Raw genomic sequence first — 20,250 nt, 5'->3', positions numbered from 1 at the left:
AAATAAACAAGAGGGAACCCATGGGAGCTTTTATTTTAGATGTGGCCCATCCCAGATTAGGCCCACAGGGCCACAGTTCCAACCCAGCAGCAGGGCCAGGCTGGGCTTCCAGAGAAGGACCTTTTCTGGTGGACCTTAATAGGACTTCAAGAGAAACTTCAGAGTCTGAGATCTTATTGCTTCAGTTTTCAAAGAAAAAAATAACAGTGCCAATACCCCAAAGCACTGGCCACCCTCAGCTGTGGTGGCACCAGGGGGACTGTGGCCATGCTCTCCCTCTCTTTGGCGCTTGGGGGAATTTCTGTCTCCTAAACCTGGAGTGGTTTCCTGACAACTCAGACGTGGCATCACAGTCACTCTTTCCCTTTTTGGGTATGTGGGTGTGCTGCCGCCTGGCATGTGGCATAGTTAGATAGAGGTTTCACCTCATCTTATTCCATGTGCCCCTTGTCTTATAACTTGCTAAGGATATGGATGGCTGGACAGACAGACTCTTACCTGTGCAATGGGTATGTTCTCAGCTGCAGCTGCGTTCACGTTAATGGAAATTCCTCCCGGAGATTATTTATGAACCAGACCTGGCGGTGCCAAATTAAGGCACTTAGGATAAACTGGGGCCAGGGCTTGAGAGTTGGTGGGAGCTAAGTCGTACTCTTGGGGTCGGCACTGGAGGTTCAGCATTTGCTATGACTCCTCTCTGATTCCTGCCATCCTGGCACCTATGTTCTGGACCAGTTACAAAGAAACCATTTCCCCTTAGCAGTGCTGTTTTCATGACTGCATCTAGCTACTACCAAACCACAGAATTTGGCAGAATAGGGAGAATGAGACAACTGAAAATGCTTCAACTCTTTTAATGGCATGTCTCTATCGTCAGGATTTTTTGCAACTAGTTGCTTCAAGTGCTGCAAGGGGAAAGTCTAGCATCCCACTTTCTATATTCGGATTTCTGATCTTCTAAAATAAGTCCCAGCCCCACTGTGCCCTGATGTCCAGGACTTGGTCTCCTAAGGAGAACACTGAGAGGCATCCAGACAGCATAAACAGCTGACCTGGGTGAGTGGAGTAAACATGAAAACAGCAAATATGGGCGGAAGCCACCTAAGATTGCCTAAGAATGAGGACCCAGTCTGCTCTGCAATTTAAATTTTATTAAAAATGTTGCAGTGCCATTTACAAAAACCCCAGAAGGGAACAATCCATGTGGATTCCTAAAATCCACCCCAGTTTAGCTGCTAGGTTGAGTAAGGGGGGCAGATCTGGGGTTTGGATATGTAGGAGCCACTCTGAGCCCCCCTCTTCCCCGCTGAGGGGGTCCTAAACGCCAGTGAGTCCAGAGGATGACCGCCTCTCCCCACCAGGCCCGACCTCGGACAAATATGACACCCTGGGCATCTTCCTTCTCCTTGAGAGAATTTCCCCAGGGCTCCCCTGGCTGCGCACCCTTGGCTGGTTTTCCTGCTCCCCAATGGCTTCCCAATGACTCTTTGCCGTGTCCTCTCTTCAGCCTTTTCCAGCTCATCTCCCTGTAGCCCGCGGTGCCACCTACCTACCCTGTGCCGATGACCACACAGCTAGCAAGCTGGACACGCACAGACCCTCTGCTGGCTCCTCAACCACCACGTCTGTGAACAGCCCTGCCACGGCTCACCTGGCCTTGCCCCACACCTGGGATCTGTTCACCACCTCCTCCATGAAAATCAAAGCATCAACAAGTCCTACTGATTCTTCCCCCTCGTCACCCTGGACCAAGATACCATCTTCTCACCCAGGCCACTTCAACGATTTCCTAGTTGCTTCCCCACATCCTTACTGGGCTGGTGCAGCAGTCACGGGGTCTTTCAGACGGGGAACTGGTTCTGTGACAGCTCTGCAGGAATTCTTCAGTGACCCAGCTCCCGGGGCACAGACCAAAGGCTTTTGCGTAGCTCAGGAGAGCCAGCATATGCCAACCCCCGTTTAGTCTCCGTCTCAACTCTGACATCTCCCAACTCTCTATGTTCCCTCGTGACTGGCCTTCTTTGAAGCAGAAGCTGTTCTTCATGAGCTACAGATTTTAAAGTTTGGATCCAGATTCATTCTGAAGAAAACTGAAAACTAAGAACATCCATGCTCCACCACAGGGACAATACAGCCTCAGGTCCCAGCCCCCAGGCAGCCTCCGAGCCACAGATGGAGACCTAGAGTCAGGGTGAGGGTGGCATCCAGAGAGGGACAAGGGAGCTCAGTCGGGCTTGTTTGGGCTTGGGTTTCCTTCACTGCATCTCTGTCCTGTCTTTCCCTGTTTTCTTTCCAGGGGTTCCTTTAAGCCTTTTTGCTATGCATAGGGTCTCTTCATTATGTGCGACTTCATTGCTCCCGGGGCTACCTATGCCACAATCTACACTGCAGTGAAACAAGCCATCAGATAGCCACACCAATGAAAGTCCGCAAAGCATAAAACTGCTCTCCTGGCTGGGCGCGGTGGCTCACGCCTGTAATCCCAGCACTCTGGGAGGCCGAGGTGGGCGGATCACGAGGTCAGGAGACCAAGACTATCCTGGCTAACACGGTGAAGCCCTGTCTCTACTAAAAATAGAAAAAATTAGTCGGCGTGGTGGCGGGTGCCTGTAGTCCCAGCTACTAGGGAGGCTGAGACAGGAGAATGGCGTGAGCCCAGGAGGTGGAGCTTGCAGTGAGCCAAGATCATGCCACTGCACTACAGCCTGGGCGAAAGTGCGAGACTCCGTCTCAAAAAAAAAAACAAAAACAAAAACCTGCTCTCCCTGGATCCCACGGATCTGCTTTGTAAGCAGCAATCCTCATGAAACGTCTTCAATCCAGTCATTCAACAAGTCATGCCCGAGTACGCACCCTGCAGTAGGCGCTGCTCTCAGTGCTGGGGGTGGCAGGGAAGCAGCCAGAAGAAGCCTGTGTTTTGTGAAGCTCACACTTGACCTAAAGATGAGAGGCAGATCATGAGCTCAATGAGTGAGTGCTGCAGATAAGAGCTGTAGGAAAGTTAGCACAGGGTCAGGGGGATTGGAGCGCCGGGGGGCTGAGATCATGAGCTCAATAAATGAGTTCTGCAGATAAGAGTGGTGGAAAGCTAGCAAAGGGTCAGAGGGACTGGGGCGCTGGGGGACTGGGGAGGCATTCCCATTGGGGGATTTTGGGGGTGACGCTCATTGCTTCTATGAGAACTCTGCATCCCGTATCAGAGCAAAAGTAGACGAGCTTCTCCTGAGCCCCTGGTCTATTTTTACCGCGTGGACACTGTGAGTCATGCTGCTGATTGTGTCTCCCTCTCAGCACTGCTGCTGAGCACACAGCCAGCTCTAGACACCAAAATATATTTGAGGTGCTCACCTCCCTCTTGGTGTGATCTCATTTTTCCTGATCTTTTTCCTCCACCTTGTTAGGATCACCTGTGCATTTAGTTAGCTGGTTATATTGCCACCTGTCCGCCCTGCCTTGCGTGATAAGTACCGTGCAGAAGGAACGCATCCCCAGCTATATTTCCAGGCATTACAAGCCGCCTTCTGGCAGGGGATGCCTGCCTTCCCCCACAGTCCTCAGGAAGGAGCAACGGAGAAGAAAGAATGAGAAGAATGAGGGCACAGTCTGCTTCCCAAGCTCAGCTGAAGACCACAAAGCTTCTGAGACCCTGACTATGAATCTGTCCATTCATGCATCCCAGATAAAGGGCCCTTGAAACTTGGAAGTGTGACGGGCTTCATGCTATGACATCTTGAATGATCACTGAACATAATTGTGCCAAAGTTCATATCTACTTAATTTCCCAGAGTTTAAAGCAGAATTAACATAAATGCAAAGACAAAACTCCCATGTTAGTGCTCTGCTTTCCAGACACGTCAGCAGGCACTGTATGAATCAGTATTGTCACTCTTCTCTTCTTCAGTGACCTTTGTATTTTATTTCCTTTAACAGAGAGGACAGCCCCAAGGCCTTCACACCATCCTAACCAGAAGCCAAATGGCAATGCACTTGGAGGATGTGCATTTGATCCAGAAAAGCAAATTAGCATGTTCTTAACAAAGATTTGAATGGGACATCCACGGAATGACACTAACTCTTAAAAATCACTAAAATAGCTTGCTTAAAAGTCACTGAAATAGCTGCCAGGGTCAAATAAGTGATTGTTTCAAAGTCATTCTTTCCCAGCACTCTGCAGGGAAGATTCACTGGTGAGGATTCTGAGAGATTCTGTCTCCCTGACATTCATTCCTGTCTGTGCCCGGGGTATGATTCATCCTGGAGAGGCCAGGACGATGCTCTGTGAATCAGAGCAGCACTGATGCACAGGCAGAGATGCTTCCCAAGAGATACTGCCTCCCACGTGACACACCAAGCCCTGCTCACCACTTGTCCTGGACAGGATTCACTTAGTGATGGGGAGAAAGCAGATGACGCAGAACAGGCCTGCTGCTTCCACAAGGCTATGACTCCTGCATCCAGGATGATGCCCAAGACCTCCCAGAAGCTGGCCCTGCGACGAGGATCTGAGTGCACACAGTTCATTTGGGAGGTGGTTCCAGAAAGCACTGGGTAGGGGCAAGAAAGGTAGGGAACAGAAAGAAGGTGAGGGGTATGTGTGGTTAAGCCAGTTGCTGCTGCCAGTAGCTAGGGCTCAGCCCTGTGGGAACGTCTGGGGGACTGTATAGGACATTCACTCACAGCTATCAGGACAGGGGCATCTGCCCAGCAACGTCCTGCCCGCCACTGGCCAAGGGCTGCTCGTGGGCCATTCGTTCTCGGCCCTTAGCTTGCCCGGGCATGGGCAGAGCAGTCTCCCCTTGCTGGAAAAGAATCCCCAGGAAAAAGGCCACAGGTGTCAGCCAGAAGCAGCTCGGGGCTTGCAGAGGTGAGTGCCCAGTGGGTACACCTGGGGCACCGGCCTTACTTGCTCTGATGCATAAAACTCTCCTGGATGAGACACCACAAGTGGGTGCTTCTTTAACTCTGTAAGACAGAGGCTAGTGCATGACAGATGAATAATATCGGAAGCACAGGGACTAAGCACCTTACCATGAAATACGTCATAACCCCCTGTGACATGGACATTCTATTACTACCCCCATTTCCAGAAGAGGGAACAGAGGTACAGAGAGGCACAGTATGTCACTGATGGTCACACAGCTAGTAAGTGGCAAGGCTGGAATCTGAACCCAGCCAGTGTGGCCTTGGGACCTCTGTCCCCAGTCCCTACTCTATGTAGCTTCCCATCAGAAATGCAGCCACATAAACGGCTGGGCACAGCACAGCTTAGGGCCTGAAATAAGCTTGAAGGGTGATCAACGATATCCGTGAACTGGATTCACAGATTCAATCCATGGAATCCACTCCTGCTGCTCAGAGCACCTCACACGTGCTATCTTCACTGTCATCTGGGGCTACTGCCCTGTGCATGCTGCAGAGGATATGGAAGCTACAGGTACAACATTTAGGTCCCAGAGGAATCGCCATCTTCAAGAGTTTTAGTAGATTATAAATAGAAGTACAATGTGCAAAGCAAAGCACACCCTACATATGTAAAGTACAAAATAACCTTTATAATATACAAAAATAGATGGAATATGTAAATATGCTGTCTACGTAGGTAGATAGATGTTATCTACATAGGTAGATAAGTAGATAGATAGGTAGATTTCTTTTCCTAAAAGCTTTAAATTATTTTAGTATGCTTGCCAGTTTGAGGAAATATCTTTTTTTCAAGTTTCATTTCTTGTGTTTTTTAGTGTTTATATGTTAGAGTTGGACAGCTACCCCACTTCTGTTTTCAATATTTCTTCACTAGTTAGAAAACTTTCCCTCAGGGCTTCCCCAGAGTTGTGCATACACCTTGTCAGCCTAAGATCATAAATGCAATTTATTTTGCTTTATGAGGAATGAATCTGCCACAGTACATGCTTCCAAATATAAATCCCACACTCTGCAGTGTCCTCCTTGGTCAGGCAGGTCACTGATATTCCAGTGGACATGGCTGACAGGACCATCATTTTAAAAGCTGAGCTTTAACTAAGCATGTTGTGGAGCCAGACATGAGGTCAAGTCTAAAGAAAGACGCTGTGGTGTCTGCACACAGCAGTGCGCTTGGGTTTTACGATCTGTAACAAGCATGGCACACATCACTTGAATTAAGACAGAAGGATAAAGAAAGAAAGAGAGAGAGAGAAAGAAAAAAGAAAGAAAGAAAGAAAGAAAAGAATCTGCTTTTGTTTTCCAGCTAGAAACAGCCAACTCTCTAAGTTGATACTGAAATGCCTGAAAAGCCCAATGTTTTGTGGAAACTCATGGAAAAAGGATGAAAACAGCACTTGATAGAAAAGGACTCCATCCTTTCTTTGGCAACATAGAAGGTATTTGTATTTTTTCTGCCATTTTCTATCAACGATTTCTGTGAATTATATTTATTCACTTTTAAAGAAACATAGGAACCACATTTGGCATCACTTAAAATGCCATTTGAGAGATATACATGCATAAATCAAACATCACCATCACCGAGAGGACTAGGGATGCTAGCAAGTTCTGGTGCTTTTGTCGACACAGATGCACAGAAACTGAGTCTGGAGTCTTTGGCAGCAAACCCACAGTCTGGACACGGCTGGCTGGCTGTGGCCTTTTTTGGGTTCCCTTTCCTGATGCCCACCTTTGGGCCATTTCACTTCTCACTAAATCCGGGGAGATGAGTGGGTATGGAGTGAGCAGTGATGGCACTTCTCAGTGTAGCTATTTGCATTAGAATCGTGAAAATTACTGGCATGATTTATAAGGCATCTATTACCCCACTCCCTTGGCTGATAATCAGGAATCAGCCTTACATATATTGATATGAACTATGTATAAAGATTTTCATTGTGTTGTATAGAATTTTTACATGATGGGAGCGTGTTCACTCCTTGCCTTACCAAGGATGCTTTTGCTTTCTTGCTTTCTCTCCCACCAGTGAGCAGCCTCTACCCGGGCAGGGCATGGAGAATGGCTGTTTGGACAGTTAGGTTCTTGGCAAAGCCAGTGAATCTGGACAGGTACCGACCGACTCAGTCCGTACATGTCACTTCTAGTCCACATTAGTTGCTGTAAGTGTTTATGCCATCACAGGTTGGCGCATGTTGGTAGTTCTCTCATGTTCATAGGTAAACATCCTAATTGTCATTTATGGATGTATGCAGTGCAGCCTTGCCTGGGTAGCAGAGTAGGGTGGTGGTGAATATGAGTTAATTATCCTTCCACACTGCCAGAAATAACTGTGCCACTGGGCCTGAGAATGAGAACATAAAACCTCATGTCCTATTCCTCCTCTGACCACTTGTGGCTGAACTGGATCAGGAAAGATTCCCATCTTTCACTAGGCTGAGCGCAGAGGCTCACGCCTGTAATCCCACCACTTTGGGAGGCTGAGGCGGTTGGATCACTTGAGGTTAGGAGTTCGAGACCAGCCTGGCCAACATGGTGAAACCCCATGTCTACTAAAAATACAAGAATTAGCTGGGCATGATGCTGCACACCTGTAATCCTAGCTACTCGGGAGGCTGAGGCAGGAGAATCACTTGAACCTGGGAGGCAGAGTTTGCAGTGAGCCGAGATCGTGCCACTGCACTCCAGCCTGCACTTGCGACAGCTAGACTCCGTCTCAAAACAAACAAACAAACAAACAAAACAGGAGAAACTAGTGCCTACTGAGAGTCTACTGACTGGTGTAGCCACTGCGGAAAACAGTTCCTCAAAAAATGGAAACTCGAACTACCCTATGACCTGGCAATCCTGCTTCTGGTTGTGCATCTGGATGCCGCACACCCGTGTTCCCTGCAGCATTCTTCATAACAGCCAAGGCATGGAAGCAGCCTAAGGGCCACTGATAGACAAATGAAGGAAAAAAAGGTGGTGTACACACCACGGAACACTGGTCAACCTTACCAAAGAGGGAAATCCTGACCTCTGTGACATGGACAAGCCTGAGGACATTATGCTAAGTGAACACAGCTACACACAAGGACACATCTACATACATGACATGAGGAATCCTGAAGGACATTATGCTAAGTGGAACACGGTTACACACAAGGACACATCTACATATATGACATGAAGAATCTAACATAGTTAAACTCACAGCAGTAGAGAGTGGAATGGTGGCTGCCAGAGGCAGGGAACGCGAGATGGGAACGGGGAGGTGTTGGTCAAGAGGCACAAAATTTTGGTTATACAAAATGAAAAAGTCCTAGCAAGCTACTGTGCAGCTCAGCGCCTATGGCTAACATAGAAATTTAAAGGACAACATTTTAATATACACTTATAATATACACTATATAATATACACTTATAATTTTGCTAAGAGGGTAGACCTTATGTTAAGTGTTCTTATCACAAATACTACTACTACTAATAATAAATAAATGGGGTGGGAGGAAGCTTTTGGAAGTGATGAATAGTGATGAAGTGATGGCACAAAGTATGTTGATGACTCCAGGCGTGTACACTGAGGTCCAAACTCCTCAAGTTGCATACGTTAAACATGCACAGCTTTTTGTGTGTCAATCAAACTTCAGTAAAGTCGGCTGATTTGTTTTTGTTTAAAGAGTCTGCTGACTGGACACCTCTTCAGGGCCTGGGCTGTGAGATCAGCATGTGGGAAACCATCCTGGAATGAGGGCTGTGAGATTCTGGTGTTTATTTAAATAACCTGCCCAGGCCTTTGGCTGATGGCCAAGTCTGCTGTATATGACAGCCTGTGTTGAGATTCCAGTGTAAGATCATGGGTCTGGACAATCCAGGTTGAAAGAGCTCTTTACTGTCAGCACTTAGCCATTGTTTTCCATCTCCTTCAGGCAGAAGTGGATCCACAGATCACATATAAAACCAGAATAGTGCATGATCTTCAAATACACTCTGGGGCCATAAGCTAAGCTCTGCTCTTCAGCCCCTGTAGCTGACATTCTTCACCAGCTCCTGGTTTTTCTTTTTAACAGCAATGGGCCCCAGGGTTGCCCTTGTATCCATTTAACTTTGGGCAGAGACCACAGGTTCCTGAAGAAATGCTGCTTTTCCATCTGTTCTTACCTCCCCTCTGTATGGCGTGGGCAGTACAGTGCACATAGAAGACTAGTTCAATCCCTTCCAAGACCCCAACTGCGCTGAAATCTAAGAAGCCCATTTGTGATTTAAAAGAAAACAAATACTAAATTAAGAGAAACCGAGGCCGGGCACAGTGGCTCACACCTGTAATCCCAGACCTTTGGGAGGCCAAGGTGGGCAGATCTCTTGAGGCCAGGAGTTCAAGACCAGCCTGACCAACATGGTGAAATCCCATCTCTACTCAAAATACGAAAATTAGCCAGGCTTGGTGGTACACACCTGTAGTCCCAGCTACTCGTGTGGCCGAGGCACAAGAATTGCTTGAACTGGGAGGCGAAGATTGCAGTGAGCCGAGATCGCATCCCTGAACTCAGCCTGGGCAGCGCAGAGAGACCCTGTCTCAAAAACAAACAAACAAACAAAAAACACATAAACAAACAAAGAAAAGAAAAGAAAAAGAGAGAAGCAGAAAAAACTTACTTGATTCACAGGGCCTGGACATCAATCATCTCATTTCAAATATGTAAGAACAGAAGAATAAAATTCTGATAAAATTCTATCTCCTAAGAAAATATGAGCTAGCAATGAAATAGTAAATTAAGCAAATGGTATTAGTACTATTGTGAAGATATAAAACTCTAATAAGCCTACTAAGGCTGGATCTAGAAACTCAAAGGTACCAGGAGGATTTTGAGGGGGAAGGCATAGAAATTGAGAATTAGAAATAGATAAAAATTACATCACTAAAGAAAAAATAAGGATAAGAAAAATCTTAAATATTTAAAGTACAAAAGTGAAAGCCAACAGATCTTTTTTTCTCCCCCAGCTCTGGGTATATTGTGTCAGGGGATATTGTGCTTTAGTGTCAGGATAAGCTTTACTGTAGATCTGGGAAAGGAAACTAGTATTTACCACACTGTGCTGTGTATTTTCACATACGTTATCCCAAGTGATCATCTCACTAAGCCAAGTAGAAATGAATTATGATGCCCATTTTAAAGATGAGAAAACAGATGTTCAGAAAAAACAAAACAAAACAGTATCTTGCCCTGCATTACAAAACTGGTCAGTAAGAGTTACACCCAGGTGTGCCCAATGCCAAAACCCACATTTATTCCACTATATAAACCCATGCTTTTAGAATCAAAAAGGATAAAATCTTAAGGAATTAAATTTAACAAAAGAAACATTTGTCTGCTGAGAGCTACAAGACATCTCATTGGAAGACATCACAGAAGACCTAAATATATGGAGAGATATCCATGTTCATTAGCTGCAACACTTCTCAAACGCAGCCATAGATTCAGTGCGGTCCCATCAGCACCACAGCTGGCGGAACGGACAAGTGTATCGCCAAATTAACATTTACGGGGAAAAGCGAAGGATGGGTTCCCTCTCTTGCTGCTCCTGAAACATGCAGTCAACCCCAGTTTTTAAAAACAGAAATATGGCCAGGCTTGGTGGCTCACGCTTGCAATCCCAGCACTTTGGGAGGCCGAGGCGGGCTGATCACGAGGTCAGGAGATCGAGACCATCCTGTCTAACATGGTGAAACCCTGTCTCCACTAAAAATAACAAAAAATTAGCCAGGCGTGGTGGCAGGCACCTGTAGTCCCAGCTACTCGGGAGGCTGAGGCAGGAGAATGGCGTAAACCCAGGAGGCGGAGCTTGCAGTGAGCCGAGATCGTGCCGCTGCACTCCAGCTTGGGCAACAGAGTGAGACTCCATCTCAAAAATAAATAAATAAATAAAATAAAAATAAAAACAGAAATAATAACTACCTCCATTTCCCAGGCAGTTCTCTTTGCCCAGCATTTGGCCAGGGGGTTGGCCCACCTCACCAATGTGATCCTATGTGAGTACCGTCAACTTTAGAACTCAATTACTCTCGTTTTGTGCATGAAGAGAGTGAAGTCCTAGCCCTAGGACTTGATCCTTGTTCTGTCCAAATAAATCCCCAAGGCACTTTTCTAAGGGGATGTTCTCTGGCGTGTTTGTTCCAGCTATGCACATTGCTGCTGGAGGCTGGGTTGCGAGTCAGCATCTCAGGGAAAGGTGGATCAGCACAGCCGCCCTCCTGGCCCCAGACCACAGGCCACATTCCCAGCCTCGCTGCCATTGCATGACAGAGAATCCGTCAGCTAGGGGAACTGGATGAAGCGGGCTGGGACTATAACTGGGGTGATGCCTGAGGGATAAACTGGGGTGTGGGTGGCCTTGGATAAGTGTCATGTGCAGTGAATGGGGAGGTGACCCTCTAAAAGCCGCCAAGTGGCTGGCCTCCAGCAAGCCAGGGGCAGACTAGAGGGCAGGTCAGAAGTGAGCTGAGGGCCTGGAGGGTAGTCCTGTCTTCTGAAACAGCTGACAGGAAATCCACCCTCCCTTCTGATGTCCCTGAGAATGTCATAAAAGTGGGTCACAAAGTTTAAGTGGCAAATCCCACCCTAGTAGAGGAACATGGCCATTGTACTGCATCGTATCCTTGTCTTAGTTTAAATTTACAGTGTTAAGCATAATAAGTACAGCTGTCAATGACCACGACTACCGCAGATGCATTAGTGACTGTTCTTGTAACTGAGTTCTACCTTTTTAACTGACCAGGGCATGGTTACAGATTGAATGAGAACCTTGGACCTGGACTGAGGTAGCAGGAGTCACTCCTGACAGAGGGTCCTACATTAATGCAAAAACTCAGAGGGCTGAGGAGGCCCTGCACCCTGCCAGGGCACCAAGTGCATTTCTGGGCCTCCCTCAGAGGGGAAGAAGGCCACCAGGTCCTCTCTCAGGACATGGGGAAGGCTGGAGGTGCCTGTCACGTCTGAGGTCCCCGAAGCCAGCACAGCAGGGGTTCCTCTGGGTAGTCAGGCCAGCCTTCTGCAGGGCAAAGGGACAGGGTGAGTAGGGTGGCCCCTCAGGGCCCCGGTCCCTGCTGCCTCCAGTCCTGCCCACCCTCCCGGCCACATGCACCTCTCCCGGGGGGGGTCTGTTCCCTGCATCCTGTTCCTCCTCATCCCTCGGGGCTCAATTTCACAGATATTTGGTGGCACCGGTCCCCCAGGAATGAGTGATGTCAGCACCAGGCGCCCTGTCCATTCACCCACCACTGCCTACGCCACTCTCTGTGACTTCAGTGCCCACCCAACGTGCTAGCTTCTCGAGCTCGTCACGCCCCACTTCGATGATCTCTCCTGCTGCTCCTCCTGAGCCATCCACTCCCACAGTCACCCTCAGACCCGCCAGCTCCTCTAGTTGTGTGGTTCTAAGGCCACTCTTCTCAGCATTCCTCCCTGCTCATGCCCTCAGCAGCTTCCCTGACACTGTGCGCTCAATCCTCCATCCTTCACTATCTTCCCTTACACCACGAGTCCCACACACACTGCCCTGCTGTGCTTCTCAATCTGCACTCAGTGATCCAGTCCTCGGCCATGCGCGCCGCCCCGCCCCCGGCCCTCTTCCCTGCCCTTGTACTTTGCTGGTGAAGCCTCTGCTGTGTTCAAACCCAGTTCTCTCCCAGATCCTCCCTCCCCATACCCAGCGAGCAGGGGTGTGGTCGGGATGCAACCAGCTGAGCTGCCAGAGCCAGGGATCTCAAAAGGCCAGTGTCCGTGGCTCTGTCCCCAGCTTCCAGGGCTGGGTCTCCTCCTCTGGGCCTCCACACGTTGGGATGACTCCAAGACCCTTCCTTTATCTTTTCTTCCTTCTCTCACTACCTACTGAGCTTGGCCAGCCGGGGGGCTCAGTGCTCTTCCAATGCTGGTGGTGACTCCAGCACCCGGCCATGCCTCCCCTCTGAGCTTGCTGCTGCCCAATGGTCCCCTGAGGGTGGGGGTAAAGCTCCTCACACTACGGTGTCAAAACAGAGCTCTGCTCCTCCTCCACCACCCTCCATGGCTCACCAACTCCACTGAGCATTTGAGCATCTTCTAGGTGCTAGATTTCAGGCCCAGTTAACAGAGCAGTGACAAAACCAGACAAAAACCCTCTCATGGAGCCTGCAACTCAAAACCTTCAAGGATATTTAATATTGGGGAAGATGTAGTTAAAACAAATCTTCTTAAACCACTAAGCAAACTTCAACACAGTGTGTGTACCTGCATGTGTGCATGTGGATGTGTGTGTGCCCATGTATGTGTGTGTACCTGTGTGTGCCCATGTACGTGTGTGTACCTGTGTGTGCCCAAGCATGTGTGCGCCCGTGCATGTCTGTGTGTGTCGTGTGTGTGCATGCGTGTCTCCATGCCTGTGCGTGGATGTGTGTGCACGTGCATGCTTGTGTGCCCATGCATGTGGATGTGTGCACATGAGGGCCAGTTCAGCTTCATGCCAATAAAGGAAACCCACAACTAGGAAAGTGAGTTCATTTAGCTTTTCACATTACTTGGATTATAAGTATGTGCTAATTGGAGTGAAAAATGATCAAGTGTCATTTAGGTTTGCTTGTGTAATTTTTCCAACGAAATTGACTTTGACAGAAACAGGAAAGAGAATGACTTATGCAGAAATATTTAAAGGTTTCCCTAAATTTTCTGAGGGCATCTCAATATTTTGATGGCCTTGAATTTCAATATCCCTTACCTGCCTGAAGCCTTGTAGATTTTCTCTTCTCCAGTCATTAGTGAAATTAGCACAACAGGATCATCACCACCAATGCTTCAATCTCACACAAAGCCACGCCCAGCATCACGTGCATCAGCACCTTGAATTCCTGCCACTTTGCAAAATGTGTCAGTTCTTTTGCTTAGAGGATTTGGCTTTCAGGTTGAAGGGCAGAGTTGGACTTTGGCTGGATGCAGGGAGAGGCAAGGCAAAGGGGAAGGAAGATGGAGAAAGGGGGATGGGTGTGCAGGAGCCTGGGCAGCCCTTTGGCCTTATAGGCCCCTCACACTCCAGCAATGTAGCGGGGGAAGGAGGGGTGGAGGGGGCGGTTGTGGGGACTGCACTAAGGATCTAAGGACCCCACCTGAAGCTGCTCTTCTTACACTCTCTCCCCACCTCAGGGCTAGGTGGGGGATTATGCAAACCTGGCTCAAGCCAGCCTCTGAAGAAAACAGAAGGCAGTGCTGTCCTTTATCCTGCAGGGGAGCCACCGTGAGGTTTTGTTTTTCCTTTGAAACTTGGATGTTTACCAAAGTCTTTCCCAAGATAGATGACAATGCACATGTCCCCTGTGGTGGCCAGCAGCTGATCTCGAATCAGACAGCAGAGGCGGCGGGGCCGAGCCTACCCTCCTCATCTCCTAGCCACCCCTTAGCAACTCTCGCTGAAGGCCAGGCTCAAGGGCTGCTTTCTGTGTTCACTGTGGCTACTTGGCAGAGCCCCAACCCTGACAAGAAACCAAAAGCCCACCAGAACAGCGAAAAGGGGTGGGCACTTTCCAAGGGGGTGTGGATGGAGAAGGCTCTCCCCAGCGTCCCTGCGGTGCCTGGAGTTTCACTGTGGACACGGACGCGACAAGATGGGAGGATCTGTTCACACGGAGCCGGCCGGGGGCCTCTTGACTGGGTCACCTGTTAGTGGGGTCCTCTCAGCAGGCGTGTGCCTGGCTCTGCCTAGGGCACATGCCTGCTTCAGTCCTATTTTCATTCTTTCCACCTGTCTTCAGCATTTCTTGTTCTTGTATTTTTTATGGTTTTTGTTTTGTTTTGCTTTTGTTTCCAAAGAGTACTTGCATTGAAGGAAACGATCAGCTTCCTGATGGAAGGTCCTCATTTTCCATTTTGTTTTCTTCCCAGAAAGTGCATGACACAAATCCTGATGTGCCCAGGAGCCCAGAGACTTATGACTTAGTGAAATGTCTTCAAGCATAACCATACTTTTAATTTCCTCCAGATACTCCAAAGTGCTGTCAAGCTAGTGTCCTTTGCTGGTGTTACAGTTGGATTTTCTACTTTGCCATTTGACTGTAAGGTCAGTGTCAGTGTTGGGTCTGCACCTGGAAGCCACTGAGGGATGTACATGTCACATCCCCTGGCATCAGGAACGTGACGGACCTTGTCCTGGGTCTGCTATGGCGATGGTGACAAGGCAAATCCCTCCTGCAGCAGGGCATGCTGCTAACCCTGTGCGCAGCTGTGCCCTGGGCCAGGCCCTGCGCTGTCAGAATCAGGAGCTAATAACATCAAGGCAATAGCATCTGAGGCTCGCCACTCTTTCATCTTCTGCACCTGTCAACCTACGGCAAGTGAATTGGCGTTGTTCGGACATGACTGGCCCTGCAAAAAGACTCGAGCATCCTGTCCTCTCCTGGCTGCTCTCCCAGCCTGTACAGACCTCTGTTCTCCAGGGGCAACCCTTACTTTGCTTTATTAAGTATTCCACGAGTCACCACTTGTGCCTTCAAAGAATTCCCAAAATGGATCGCGGCTGACCTCACACTCATTGGAGCCAACTGGTTAGCATCTTAAGGACTGAGGCAGTGGTGCCTGCTATTGAAACATATTTTCTGTATGTTTTACTATCAATCCCATAAGGGTTATTGCATGCCATGGCACCTGTCCTTTCCTGACCCTGGACCTCAAAGGCCGACCCTTACCTGCCACAGCAACCAGACGCACGATGAGCTCCAGGGGCCACGACTCCATGGCACCTCCCTAAGTGGGCTCAGTACTGCCGCTGGGCTCTAAAATGTTGGCCCAGGCCTTCTCCTCTGGGATTTACTTCCTCCCTGGCTCCAACTCCACTCACACTGGTGCAAATTTCCAGACTGTGGGGCTTGGCTTGCTGATTGACATCTGCCTGCCCTCCTCTGTGCTGCCCTGGAGCCTGGCGCTTCCAGGTTCCTAGCAGAGCTTCACCTGCCATATGAAGGGCTCCGATCAGCCCATTCCCTGGTGCTAGCCTTGGCTGAGGCGCTGAGGCCCCACATAAGGAGTCCTAGCCACAGCTGTCATGCCGGCCCCTGCTTCGTGACAATCCTGCTGAGCACTGCACAACTCTCATCCAGGTAATTGCCCCGACGACACCATGGAGGGGTAACTGGTGTGCTCGCATCATTCATAAGGAAACCGAGGCACAGAGAGGTTGAATGATCTCCCAAGGGCTAGGGGCGAGCCAGGGTCCAAGCCCGGGCACATTGGCTGCAGAGCCCCAGACACAACCTTCTTTATGCCTAGCCCCTTCCACTGCCCACTCCAGCCCCAAACCACCTTTCCCATGAGGACTGTGACTTGGTTTCCCCTCCTCTAGGCCTCTCCTCATTTCCAAACTGCCAAGAGCAAATCCCATCCTCATGGGCTCATAGGCAAGGCATAACTGCTATTTTAGGTGAAACAGCTCTCTATAAATAAAAATCAAGAAGCAGCAAAGACGAGCTTTACATAAAGTACTATGGGAACTGTGATCTGCGTGTTCCTCATTCAGGCATGGAAACACACTGATCCCTCCACGACAAACCAGACCCCGCAGAGGCACTCCGCTGGGCCTTCTGCCCTGCCCCTGTCACTGCCCACAGCATGTGGATGGAACAGGAAAGGGTGCAGGGCCCCAAAGGTATCCTGGAGGGTGCCTCTCTGGCCCCTGTCCCTGGCTGCATACTCCCCTGCCTCTCTCTTCTGTTATTTGTGGGAGCAGATGTGGTGGATTCAGCTCGGGGGCCACACACAGATGGCACCCTCACCCTCACCAGATGAATCTGGGGCTCCGATGCACTGCAGCACCGGCGGCCAGGCCTGCTTGGTGACGACACAAAACAGCCCACAGGGCTTCTTAACGCACTCCAGTGGCTGTGGTCAGAACTTCTCGTTCTTGACTTGCTGCTCGAGTCTGTCCCCGAACCACACACTGTCCTTTGGCTGGAGGCCCCTGGCTCCCCAGTGGCAACTCCCTCCTCCCTCCATGCCGCAGTGACATTCACAGAGGTGGGAGGTTACTGTTCAGGGGATAAGTGTGTCTGTGTGTGCATTTCTGTGTCCATATAAGTGTGTGTGGTGAATGTATGTCTGTTTAAGCATGTGTGTGTGCATTCATGTATGTGTCTGTGTGTGGTCATGTGACTGTGGTGTGTGCCTGTGTCTGTGCCTGTCCCTGTGAGCATGTGTGTGCATGCATGTGTACGTGTGTGTGCATGTATCTGTGTCTATGTGTCCATGTGTCTGTGTGTCCATGTGTCTGTGTGCACGTGTCTGTATCTGTGTCCACATGTCTGTGTGTGCATGCATGTGTCTTGTGTGTGTGTGCATGAACCTATATGTGTGTCCATGTGTCTGCATGTGCCTGCATGTGACTGTGCCTGTCCCTGTGAGCACGTGTGTGCATGCATGTCTGTGTGTGTGCATGTATCTACGTGTCAGTGTGCATGCATCTATCTGTATCCATGTGAGTGTATGTGTGCATGTATATGTGTATGTGCCCCCATGAGTGTGTGTGTGTGCCCCCATGAGTGTGTGTGTGTGCATGCGTACAGATGGGAAGGTGGCCTCCACATTTCTAGAACACTGCCTTCTAAAAGAAGCTGGATGTTCAGTTCTGGGTCAGGACACCTGCAGGAATCTCAGCCTCCACAGGAGCTTAGACTTGCCAAGACCAAGGGACAGGGCTCAGCCACAGTGGGGAAATGATGACTAACAGGGGAAGAGGCTTTTCACATAGAACAGGAGGAAAATTCTGACCCCAGGACCAATGCCCCATTCCAGAGCTGTGGAGAGAGGCATGTCCCTTTCCTCCGAGCGCCCGGGGATGCTCTGGCACCAGGCCTGGCATTAAAGACATCAGCAGATACTGGAGAGGTGTTTCAGCTGAGAGTCCAGGCAGGAAATGTATTCCATATTTAACTTCTGTCCTGTGAAACACTCACACCTTGGTCCCACTGAGCTCATCAATGAGACACCGTGGGCCTGCCTGGGGTATAGAGTTCTTGGCAAAGGCTGAACAAACGAGGACTCACCTTTCTTGGGCAAGAGCCAATGTGATGCCCGGGGACGGCTCCTCTGGTGTCCACACCCTCTGGCTCCGGCAGGACAAAAGAATTCTGTCCTTCATCAGTTTGTGCCTGGAGCCTGCAGAAGGGCTTGAAGCGGATGAAGTGTTCCCTCTGCTCCCCACTCTGGGGCTTGTCCAGCTGGTCTACCATTGTTGTCGGCACTCCACCAGGTAGTGAGAGCTACAGTGAGTTACAAACAGACGTGGAGCACTGAAGAGAAGCGGGGGCACCCCACAAGGCACTGGGCGAAGCACTTTGTATGTGTGCACAAATGGGAAATGTCTGTTTGGCTCTCATGTCTGGTTCACTGTGAAAGCAGTGTCTCGCATGGTGCCTTGCCTTTTACCAGGGCCAGGATACCGGCTGAATTATTTCCCACATTTCCTCTCTGCAGGAGCAATAAATGACCAGCTGAATTCCCTTCCAACATTTACTCAAGGGCTATATTGTTGAGTTGAGTGTAAATATAGAGTATTATGCAGAGATATTTCTAGTCCATTTTTTTCTAGCCATGTGTTATTACTTGCTGTGTAACCAATCACCCTAAGAGTTGGTGGGTTAAAATGGAGTCATCTCATTTTCTGGGTTGACAGGTGAAGCTGCGCTGGGATGCTTGATTCTTGGCTGGTCTCTCCTGGGGTCACTGATGAAGCCGCAGTCAGCTGGAGTAGATCGGCACACTACAGCCTCACCGACATGTTTGGACAGCTGCTGGCTGTACCACCTCAGAATGGGTCCATCGCCACTTTTGCTTCCTTGTAGTGCTCCAAGCCAGTTATGGGGTCAGTCCAGATCCAGATCCCAGGACCTCCTCTTCTTGACGGGAGCTGTGGCAATGTCACAGTGCCAAGGGCTGGGCTGTGTGCAGCAGGATGAGAGGAAGTGTTGCAGCCCCTGTTACAAACACATCACATGGGGCCAAATATTCCAGAAGGAAGGAATATTAGCATGCATAGATGCATACTTATACACGCACATATACAGGTACACATACACACCTGTGTGCACGTGGGGGGGCATTTCCATGTGGACACGGATTCATTTCTTTAGTCCCACTGCATGAAAAAAGTGCGCTGGACCCTTTGCAGGCATTACCTCACATTCTTGAGATAACAGCACTCATCTCTCACTTAGAGATGGAGGAACCAGAGCAGATAACTCAGCATGGCCACGGGGCTGTAAGGGACAGAGCTGGCATCTGGACCACCATCCCTTGTGAACCTGGGCTCTTGCTGTGTCTCTTGTAACACTCACCTCAGTAAAACCAGAAGCATAGCAGTTGCCAACTACAGCACTGATTTTCTACCTCCAAATGTTTAAATAAAAGGATGGTAAAAATTTGTTTTTTATTATATTGTTACATAAGACAAATTTTAAGCATATTATATTTCTTGACCCAAAATCCAGGTTATATAAGTTTACTTAAGGCAAATTAAACCATAAGTGAAAGTCTGCAAGCTCTGCGTTGCTGGCCTCTCCAGCTGAAGCCATTTCTTCCCTCCTGTGGCCCAGCCAGGGACAACTACTCCCAAATACCCCCCACCCCACATCCACCGACCCTCTCCCCTCAACCTTGGCCCGTGATTCCCCGGCTGCTCAAAGTGTGTCCTGCGGGCTAGCAGCACTGTCATCACTGGCACTTGTTAGAAATGCACACTCTCGGCTGCGCACGGCGGCTCACACCTGTAATCCCAGAACTTTGGGAGGCCGAGGCAGGTGGATCACGAGGTCAGGAGATCGAGACCATCCTGGACAATATGGTGAAACCCGGTCTCTACTAAAAATACAAAAATGAGCTGGGCGTGTTGGCGCACACCTGTAGTCCCAGATACTCAGGAGGGTGAGGCAGGAGAATCGCTTGAACCTGGGAGGTGGAGGTTTCGGGGAACCGAGATAGCACCACGGCACTCCAGCCTGGTGACAGAGCGAGACTCCATCACAAAAAAAAAACAAAAAAATAAAATAAATAAATAAATAAATAAATAAATGAAAGAAAAAAAGAAATGGAGACTCTCGGGTTCCAGCGACCCACTGGACCAGAGCTCGCACGCCTGCAAATCCCCAGGTGTTGTGTGCGTGCATTAGAGTTTGAGGAATGGTGCTTGAACAGATATTTCAGTAAGCAAAACTGATTCAGCTGCTGCTTTAATATTATAGACTAAACTCAATTTTTGGTCTTCACATTATTTGTGTATAAACCAATTGTTAAATATCCCCAGGTGAATCTAACATGCAGCAAAACTTGAGAACCACTC

At 49.2% G+C, this 20,250-nt stretch overlaps 1 protein-coding gene across 7 annotated transcripts in view; it reads right to left on the bottom strand.

Moving 5' to 3' along the window:
- SYNDIG1 (synapse differentiation inducing 1) overlaps positions 1–20,250 on the bottom strand; it is a 226,047-nt gene that overhangs the window by 189,140 nt on the left and 16,657 nt on the right. The window contains exon 1 of one of the 7 annotated variants that reach the window (XM_034947453.3): positions 17,960–18,889. The exons of the other annotated variants lie outside the window; for them this stretch is intronic. The gene's annotated coding sequence lies outside the window, so the exon portion shown is untranslated. Of the gene's footprint in view, positions 1–17,959; positions 18,890–20,250 lie in introns of those variants that run through there. 7 annotated transcript variants of the gene reach the window in all.

The sequence above is a fragment of the Pan paniscus genome, chromosome 21, assembly GCF_029289425.2.
Source record: "Pan paniscus chromosome 21, NHGRI_mPanPan1-v2.0_pri, whole genome shotgun sequence".
NCBI classification, from domain to species: domain Eukaryota; kingdom Metazoa; phylum Chordata; class Mammalia; order Primates; family Hominidae; genus Pan; species Pan paniscus.
The sequence above is the reverse complement of the archived record's forward strand: the minus strand, read 5'-3'. Positions and strand labels throughout refer to the sequence as shown.